The sequence below is a fragment of the Salvelinus fontinalis genome, chromosome 23 (assembly GCF_029448725.1).
Source record: "Salvelinus fontinalis isolate EN_2023a chromosome 23, ASM2944872v1, whole genome shotgun sequence".
NCBI classification, from domain to species: domain Eukaryota; kingdom Metazoa; phylum Chordata; class Actinopteri; order Salmoniformes; family Salmonidae; genus Salvelinus; species Salvelinus fontinalis.
This window is the reverse complement of record NC_074687.1, coordinates 18,940,164-18,950,682: the sequence shown is the minus strand read 5'-3', so window position 1 is coordinate 18,950,682 and position 10,519 is coordinate 18,940,164.

Below are 10,519 nucleotides of genomic sequence, written 5' to 3'. Positions count from 1 at the left end.
ATCTGTCTCTCTGTTAAGCATGGTCTTATCTGTATGTCTGTTAAGCATGGTCTCATCTGTCTCTCTGTTAAGCATGGTCTCATCTGTCTCTCTGTTGAGCATGGTCTCATCTGTCTCTCTGTTTAGCATGGTCTCATCTGTCTCTCTGTTTAGCAAGGTCTCATCTGTTTCTCTGTTAAGCATGGTCTCATCTGCCTCCCTGTTAAGCATGGTCTCACCTGTCTCTCTGTTTAGCATGGTCTCATCTGTCTCTTTGTTAAGCATGGTCTCATCTGTCTCTCTGTTTAGCATGGTCTCATCTGTGTCTCTGTTTAGCATGGTCTTATCTGTCTCTCTGTTTAGCATGGTTTCATCTGTCTCCCTGTTAAGCATGGTCTCATCTGTCTCTCTGTTAAGCATGGTCTCATCTGTCTCCCTGTTAAGCATGGTCTCATCTGTCTCTCTGTTAAGCATGGTCTCATCTGTGTCTCTGTTTAGCATGGTCTCATCTGTCTCTCTGTTTAGCATGGTCTCATATGTCTCTCTGTTTAGCATGGTCTCATCTGTCTCTCTGTTAAGCATGGTCTCATTTGTTTCTCTGTTAACCATGGTCTCATATGTTTCTCTGTTAAGCATGGTCTCATCTGTCTCTCTGTTGAGCATGGTCTCATCTGTCTCTCTGTTAAGCATGGTCTCATCTGTCTCTCTGTTAAGCATGGTCTCATCTGTCTCTCTGTTTAGCATGGTTTCATCTGTCTCTCTGTTAAGCATGGTCTCATCTGTCTCTCTGTTTAGCATGGTCTTATCTGTCTCTCTGTTAAGCATGGTCTCATCTGCCTCCCTGTTAAGCATGGTCTCATCTGTCTCTCTGTTTAGCATGGTCTCATCTGTTTCTCTGTTAAGCATGGTCTCATCTGCCTCCCTGTTAAGCATGGTCTCACCTGTCTCTCTGTTAAGCATGGTCTCATCTGTCTCTCTGTTGAGCATGGTCTCATCTGTCTCTCTGTTTAGCATGGTCTCATCTGTCTCTCTGTTAAGCATGGTCTCATCTGTCTCTCTGTTTAGCATGGTCTCATCTGTCTCTCTGTTTAGCATGGTCTCATCTGTCTCTCTGTTTAGAATGGTCTCATTTGTTTCTATGTTAAGCATGGTCTCATCTGTCTCTCTGTTTAGCATGGTCTCATATGTCTCTCTGTTAAGCATGGTCTCATCTGTCTCTCTGTTTAGCATGGTCTCATCTGTCTCTCTGTTAAGAATGGTCTCATATGTCTCTCTGTTAAGCATGGTCTCATCTGTCTCTCTGTTAAGCATGGTATCATCTGTCTCTCTGTTGAGCATGGTCTCATCTGTCTCTCTGTTTAGCATGGTCTCATCTGTCTCTCTGTTTAGCATGGTCTCATCTGTCTCTCTGTTTAGCATGGTCTTATCTGTCTCTCTGTTAAGCATGGTCTCATCTGTCTCTCTGTTTAGCATGGTCTCATCTGTTTCTCTCTTAAGCATGGTCTTATCTGCCTCCATGTTAAGCATGGTCTCATCTGTCTCTCTGTTAAGCATGGTCTCATCTGTCTCTTTGTTAAGCATGGTATCATCTGTCTCTCTGTTGAGCATGGTCTCATCTGTGTCTCTGTTTAGCATGGTCTCATCTGTCTCTCTGTTTAGCATGGTTTCATCTGTCTCTCTGTTAAGCATGGTTGCATCTCTCTCTCTGTTTAGCATGGTCTTATCTGTCTCTCTGTTAAGCATGGTCTCATCTGCCTCCCTGTTATGCATGGTCTCATCTGTCTCTCTGTTTAGCATGGTCTCCTCTGTCTCTCTGTTAAGCATGTTCTCATCTGTCTCTCTGTTGAGCATGGTCTCATCTGTCTCTCTGTTTAGCATGGTCTCATCTGTCTCTCTGTTAAGCATGGTCTCATCTGTCTCTCTGTTTAGCATGGTCTCATCTGTCTTTCTGTTAAGCATGGTCTCATCTGCCTCTCTGTTTAGCTTGGTCTCATCTGTCTCTCTGTTTAGCATGGTCTCATCTGTCTCTCTGTTTAGCATGGTCTCATCTGTCTCTCTGTTTAGCATGGTCTCATCTGTCTCTCTGTTAAGCATGGTCTCATTTGTTTCTATGTTAAGCATGGTCTCAACTGTCTCTCTGTTTAGCATGGTCTCATATGTCTCTCTGTTAAGCATGGTCTCATCTGTCTCTCTGTTGAGCATGGTCTCATCTGTCTCTCTGTTGAGCATGGTCTCATCTGTCTCTTTGTTAAGCATGGTCTCATCTGTCTCTCTGATAAGCATGGTCTCATCTGTCTCTCTGTTTAGCATGGTCTCATCTGTTTCTCTGTTTAGCATTGTCTCATCTGTCTCTCTGTTTAGCATGGTCTCATCTGTCTCTCTGTTTAGCATGGTCTCATCTGTCTCTCTGTTAAGCATGGTCTCATCTGTCTCTTTGTTAAGCATGGTCTCATCTGTCTCTCTGTTAAGCATGGTCTCATCTGTCTCTCTGTTAAGAATGGTCTCATTTGTTTCTATGTTAAGCATGGTCTCATCTGTCTCTCTGTTTAGCATGGTCTCATATGTCTCTCTGTTTAGCATGGTCTCATCTGTCTCTCTGTTTAGCATGGTCTCATCTGTCTCTCTGTTAAGCATGGTCTCATATGTCTCTCTGTTAAGCATGGTCTCATCTGTCTCTCTGTTAAGCATGGTATCATCTGTCTCTCTGTTGAGCATGGTCTCATCTGTCCTCTGTTTAGCATGGTCTCATCTGTCTCTCTGTTTAGCATGGTCTCATATGTCTCTCTGTTTAGCATGGTCTTATCTGTCTCTCTGTTAAGCATGGTCTCATCTGCCTCCCTGTTAAGCATGGTCTCATCTGTCTCTCTGTTTAGCATGGTCTCATCTGTTTCTCTGTTAAGCATGGTCTCATCTGCCTCCATGTTAAGCATGGTCTCATCTGTCTCTCTGTTAAGCATGGTATCATCTGTCTCTCTGTTGAGCATGGTCTCATCTGTGTCTCAGTTTAGCATGGTCTCATCTGTCACTCTGTTTAGCATGGTTTCATCTGTCTCTCTGTTAAACATGGTCTCATCTGTCTCTCTGTTTAGCATGGTCGTATCTGTCTCTCTGTCAAGCATGGTCTCATCTGCCTCCCTGTTATGCATGGTCTCATCTGTCTCTCTGTTTAGCATGGTCTCCTCTGTCTCTCTGTTAAGCATGGTCTCATCTGTCTCTCTGTTGAGCATGGTCTCATCTGTCTCTCTGTTTAGCATGGTCTCATCTGTCTCTCTGTTAAGCATGGTCTCATCTGTCTCTCTGTTTAGCATGGTCTCATCTGTCTTTCTGTTAAGCATGGTCTCATCTGCCTCTCTGTTTAGCATGGTCTCATCTGTCTCTCTGTTTAGCATGGTCTCATCTGTCTCTCTGTTAAGCATGGTCTCATCTGTCTCTCTGTTTAGCATGGTCTCATCTGTCTCTCTGTTAAGCATGGTCTCATTTGTTTCTATGTTAAGCATGGTCTCAACTGTCTCTCTGTTTAGCATGGTCTCATATGTCTCTCTGTTAAGCATGGTCTCGTCTGTCTCTCTGATAAGCATGGTCTCATCTGTCTCTCTGTTTAGCATGGTCTCATCTGTTTCTCTGTTTAGCATGGTCTCATCTGTCTCTCTGTTTAGCATGGTCTTATCTGTCTCTCCGGTTAGCATGATCTCATCTGTCTCTCTGTTAAGCATGGTCTCATCTGTCTCTTTGTTAAGCATGGTATCATCTGTCTCTCTGTTGAGCATGGTCTCATCTGTCTCTCTGTTAAGCATGGTCTCATTTGTTTCTATGTTAAGCATGGTCTCATTTGTTTCTCTGTTAAGCATGGTCTCATATGTTTCTCTGTTAAGCATGGTCTCATCTGTCTCTCTGTTAAGCATGGTCTCATCTGTCTCTCTGTTAAGCATGGTCTCATCTGTCTCTCTGATAAGCATGGTCTCATCTGTCTCTCTGTTTAGCATGGTCTCATCTGTTTATCTGTTTAGCATGGTCTCATCTGTCTCTCTGTTTAGCATGGTCTCATCTGTCTCTCTGTTTAGCATGGTCTCATCTGTCTCTCTGTTAAGCATGGTCTCATCTGTCTCTTTGTTAAGCATGGTATCATCTGTCTCTCTGTTGAGCATGGTCTCATCTGTGTCTCTGTTTAGCATGGTCTCATCTGTCTCTCTGTTTAGCATGGTTTCATCTGTCTCTCTGTTAAGCATGGTCTCATCTGTCTCTCTGTTTAGCATGGTCTTATCTGTCTCTCTGTTAAGCATGGTCTCATCTGCCTCCCTGTTAAGCATGGTCTCATCTGTCTCTCTGTTTAGCATGGTCTCCTCTGTCTCTCTGTTAAGCATGGTCTCATCTGTCTCTCTGTTTAGCATGGTCTCATCTGTCTCTCTGTTTAGCATGGTCTCATCTGTCTCTCTGTTAAGCATGGTCTCATTTGTCTCTCTGTTGAGCATGGTCTCATCTGTCTTTCTGTTAAGCATGGTCTCATCTGCCTCTCTGTTTAGCATGGTCTCATCTGTCTCTCTGTTTAGCATGGTCTCATCTGTCTCTCTGTTTAGCATGGTCTCATCTGTCTCTCTGTTTAGCATGGTCTCATCTGTCTCTCTGTTTAGCATGGTCTCATCTGTCTCTCTGTTAAGCATGGTCTCATTTGTTTCTATGTTAAGCATGGTCTCATCTGTCTCTCTGTTTAGCATGGTCTCATCTGTCTCTCTGTTTAGCATGGTCTCATCTGTCTCTCTGTTTAGCATGGTCTCATCTGTCTCTCTGTTAAGCATGGTCTCATTTGTTTCTATGTTAAGCATGGTCTCATCTGTCTCTCTGTTTAGCATGGTCTCATCTGTCTCTCTGTTAAGCATGGTCTCATCTGTCTCTCTGTTTAGCATGGTCTCATCTGTCTCTCTGTTTAGCATGGTCTCATATGTCTCTCTGTTAAGCATGGTCTCATCTGTCTCTCTGTTAAGCATGGTCTCATCTGTCTCTCTGTTTAGCATGGTCTCATCTGTCTCTCTGTTAAGCATGGTCACATCTGTCTCTCTGTTAAGCATGGTCTCATCTGTCTCTCTGTTTAGCATGGTCTCATCTGTCTCTCTGTTAAGCATGGTCTCATTTGTTTCTCTGTTAAGCATGGTCTCATATGTTTCTCTGTTAAGCATGGTCTCATCTGTCTCTCTGTTGAGCATGGTCTCATCTGTCTCTCTGTTAAGCATGGTCTCATCTGTCTCTCTGTTAAGCAAGGTCTCATCTGTCTCTCTGATAAGCATGGTCTCATCTGTCTCTCTGTTTAGCATGGTCTCATCTGTTTCTCTGTTTAGCATGGTCTCATCTGTCTCTCTGTTTAGCATGGTCTCATCTGTCTCTCTGTTTAGCATGGTCTCATCTGTCTCTCTGTTAAGCATGGTCTCATCTGTCTCTCTGTTAATCATGGTCTCATCTGTCTCTCTGTTTAGCATGGTCTCATCTGTTACTCTGTTAAGAATGGTCTCATCTGTCTCTCTGTTTAGCATGGTCTTATATGTCTTTCTGTTAAGCATGGTCTCATCTGTCTCTCTGTTAAGTATGGTCTCATCTGTCTCTCTGTTTAGCATGGTCTCATCTGTCTCTCTGTTTAGCATGGTCACATCTGTCTCTCTGTTTAGCATGGTCTCATCTGTCTCTCTGTTTAGCATGGTCTTATCTGTCTCTCTGTTTAGCATGGTCTTATCTGTCTCTCTGTTTAGCATGGTCTCATCTGCCTCCCTGTTTAGCATGGTCTCATCTGTCTCTCTGTTTAGCATGGTCTCATCTGTCTCTCTGTTTAGCATGGTCTTATCTGTCTCTCTGTTTAGCATGGTCTCATCTGTCTCTCTGTTTAGCATGGTCTTATCTGTCTCTCTGTTTAGCATGGTCTTATCTGTCTCTCTGTTTAGCATGGTCTCATCTGCCTCCCTGTTTAGCATGGTCTCATCTGTCTCTCTGTTTAGCATGGTCTCCTCTGTCTCTCTGTTTAGCATGGTCTCATCTGTCTCTCTGTTTAGCATGGTCTCATCTGTCTCCCTGTTTAGCATGGTCTCATCTGCCTCCCTGTTAAGCATGGTCTCATCTGTCTCTCTGTTTAGCATGGTCTCATCTGTCTCTCTGTTTAGCATGGTCTCATCTGTCTCTCTGTTTAGCATGGTCTCATCTGTCTCTCTGTTAAGCATGGTCTCATCTGTCTCTCTGTTTAGCATGGTCTCATCTGTCTCTCTGTTTAGCATGGTCTCATCTGTTTCTCTGTTAAGCATGGTCTCATCTGTGTCTCTGTTTAGCATGGTCTCATCTGTCTCTCTGTTTAGCATGGTCTCATCTGTCTCTCTGTTTAGCATGGTCTCATCTGCCTCACTGTTAAGCATGGTCTCATCTGTCTCTCTGTTTAGCATGGTCTCATCTGTCTCTCTGTTTAGCATGGTCTCATCTGTCTCTCTGTTTAGCATGGTCTCATCTGTCTCTCTGTTAAGCATGGTCTCATCTGTCTCTCTGTTTAGCATGGTCTCATCTGTCTCTTTGTTAAGCATGGTCTCATCTGTCTCTCTGTTGAGCATGGTCTCATCTGTCTCTCTGTTTAGCATGGTCTCATCTGTCTCTCTGTTTAGCATGGTCTCATCTGTCTCTCTGTTTAGCATGGTCTCACCTGTCTCTCTGTTTAGCATGGTCTCATCTGTCTCTCTGTTAAGCATGGTCTCATCTGTCTCTCTGTTTAGCATGGTCTCATCTGTCTCTCTGTTAAGCATGGTCTCATCTGCCTCTCTGTTTAGAATGGTCTCATCTGTCTCTCTGTTAAGCATGGTCTCATCTGTCTCTCTGTTTAGCATGGTCTCATCTGTCTCTCTGTTAAGCATGGTCTCATCTGTCTCTTTGTTAAGCATGGTCTCATCTGTCTCTCTGTTTAGCATGGTTTCATCTGTCTCCCTGTTAAGCATGGTCTCATCTGTCTCTCTGTTTAGCATGGTCTCATCTGTCTCTCTGTTAAGCATGGTCTCATCTGTCTCTTTGTTAAGCATGGTCTCATCTGTCTCTCTGTTAAGCATGGTCTCATCTGTCTCTTTGTTAAGCATGGTCTCATCTGTCTCTTTGTTAAGCATGGTCTCATCTGTCTCTTTGTTAAGCATGGTCTCATATGTCTCTCTGTTTAGCATGGTCTCATCTGTCTCTCTGTTAAGCATGGTCTCATATGTCTCTCTGTTTAGCATGGTCTCATCTGTCTCTCTGTTTAGCATGGTCTCACCTGTCTCTCTGTTTAGCATGGTCTTCCAATAAAGTTTTTATTTTTACACATTTATATTAATACATCTGCCTTGTTGTTTTACAGGACAAGGCAGAGACAGCCACTCACAAACAACCACTGAAACAGTAGGGAAAGGGGCCTGATGACTTCTTGGAAATAGTATTACAAAGAATGATACAAAAAAGAGAAAGGCGTGTACTGGAATGGACTGACCGAGTACTTCTCAGCCCTTTCCTCGCGTTAACACATATTAAGTCACGTTCCTCTCTTCCTTTCAAATTATTATCTATTTAATCATGTTTACATTTATGTTGTCAGTTGGGGATAATATCAGGTTATGCTAACATATCCAGATAAATACACCCATCCAAAATAAACAGATTTTAATCTGGGACAAATTCTCTTATCCGTACCTGGAGAGTTTACATAGTGACCGCCTATCTGCTTGAATGACTTAAGCTGCTTAGTGTATTTTTCCAATTACCACATGTGTGCATGATTAGGTGATTATCTAAGTAGCTAATTGCTCTGTACTTATAGAGAAACTTCCCTGAATGAAAACACAGAATATTCAACATATAACCCCTCTTTCTCTCTCTCTCTCTCTCTGGTCATCTCAGACGGAGAAGAGACCAGATGAGAAAAAGAGTGAATAGAGTTCTGAGAAGGCTGTATTTTTTCACGAAGATGTTTATTGTTAAACATAATTCTTGTGACTGTTTTGCGCGTTTTTCACTTTTGCCTAAATAAAGTTTGCGCCTGTTCACAAATCTCTGCTCTCCTGCACCTGACTTTGCTACCAGTATGCACACATCTGACAGCATCTGACAGACTCTGACTCTGCCCCCCTGTACACACAGGGATCATTTTGTTCTGAAAGCAAGTTTTCTGAAAGTAAAGGAACAAACATGTTGAATATAGTGACATAGATTGTGTGAATGATGCTGTGAAATTCAATGAAATAACACTTGATTCAGAGAAGATGAATCAATCAGCATAGAGGTTGACTGAGCACCTTGACCAAATGGACCCCACACGTGCATCCGCATGTGCCATCGCGTGTATGTTGATTTTGTCTATCCCTACCAGACGCATACATGATACGCAGATTAAAATACAAAAAACAACTGTGAACAAACTCTATTAATTTGGGGACAGGTCGAAACCCACATGAAACATTCAGAGACATTTTGCTAGCTTGCTGTTGCTAGCTAATTTGTCCTTGGATAAAAACATTGGGTTGTTATTTTACCTGAAATGTATATGGTTCCTTTTTTGCTGGATCTATGTAGAATTTTGAGTCACACAAAATCATGTGTTCTCTACTCCAACAATTAATGCACAGATAAAAGGGAAAACCTAGTTAGTTTTCTTTGATTAATAGCTCCTTTTCATCTTTCAATCACCCACATGGGTTAATATGTTTGTGAAAACCAATGAGAAGGTGGAAGAGGTGGGACTTGCAGCGCATCAAGCATCTGACCTGGCTACGCAAACACTCGCGAGCAGTTAGGATGAATTGATTGAATAACATGTACAGTATGTTTATTTTGTGGCGTGGCCAGTCTAGTCAGCATGGAAGACTGCATCATGCGGCTGTAACAAATACATTGTTGGCCTCCTGAGTGCCGCAGCGGTCTAAGGCACTGCACCGCAGTGCTAGAGGCGTCACTACAGACCCGGGTTAGATTCCAGGCTGTGTCACAACCGGCCGTGACCGGGAGTCCCATAGGGCGGCGCACAATTGGCCCAGCGTTGCCCGGGTTTGAGGAGGGTTTGGCCGGGGGGGCTTTACTTGGCTCATCGCGCTCTAGAGACTCCTTGTGGTGGCCGGGTGCCTGCAGGCTGACTTCAGTCGTCAGTTGAACGGTGTTTCCTTTGACACATTGGTGCAGGTGGCTTCCGGGTTAAGCGGATGAGGGTTAAGAAGTTCGGTTTAGCGGGTCATGTTTCAGAGGAAGCATGACTCAACCTTTGCCTCTCCCGAGCCCGTTGGGGAGTTGCAGTGATGAGACAAGATCGAAAAAAACATTGTCGTTTTCTGTAGATTACATCAATTTAACAGGAAACAATCCTGAAAATAGTTTTTAAAGGGGGCCTGAAATGATTCATTTTGCCATGGTTTCAATCCTCCTCATTAGGAAATGCAACTGAGAATGAGATTTGGGTCACGGAGACGTGCTTCGATGTGAATGTCTCTTGTGTGTGTTCGCACGTGCGAAGCGTTTGTACATTCACTCTGCCAAAACAGTACACAGTTAGTCACTCACTTCTAGATAACTTGAAAATGTCTAAACAGGTATTGTGTATGGAAGTAGCAAGCCAGCCAACTTCTTTCACCAGTTAACTTCAGCGCAGGTGTGCGATCGTGGCAAAGTTGGTTTGACTTTGGATAGCCTATCTGTGGGGTTAGTTAGGGACCATCAATAAAATACACAATTTAAATGGGACAATATTTTCATGTTGTACACCTTTTAGTTGTGTCATTAAATGCTTTCAATATATTGTATATGAATTTATACAAATTATTGTTGATTTTAGGTTTTTAAGTCGTTGAAATTTGGAGCTATTGAAACATAAAAATATTGTCCCATGTACATTGTGCATTTTACTGATGGTTCCTAGCTACCGCCATAGGGATATCCAAAGTCAAACCAAATTTACCACGGTCAGTGTGCTTTCCACACCCACGTTGGGCATTACAATCGAGTAGCCTTCAGAATTGGTGATTACTTGTGAATTGGTGATTACTAATTTGTGATTACTTGTGAATTGGTGATTACTAATTTGTGATTACTTGTGAATTGGTGATTACTAATTTGTGATTACTTGTGAATTGGTGATTACGAATTTGTGATTACTTGTGAGATGTAAGATTCTTTACATCTCACAAATATCCGTTTTGGGTTTCATGACCAAAATGATCCTTTTTACACTTTGTAGTACATTTTCACACTAGAATAAATGTTTCTGACTTATATCGATTGCACATAGGTTGTTTTCGAACAGAGAAGTTAGTTTTTCGATTTTGGCTCTAACTTTCATCTTTGTTTTTTCTCTCTCTCTGTTCCAATTTCCTTTTCCTTTCGGATTTACAAAAACTAACTGAAATATGATGAAATACAAAATCTCTATTTAATGACTTACACTTTTTCACCATTTGCATTTTATCAAATGCGTCATGACTGACATTCTCATCCGACTTGAGTGAAAATATCAAAGCAAACAAACTTTCAACCCGTTCTTATCTGTTTACCCTGTTTATTTCAAAGGCTGCTAAAG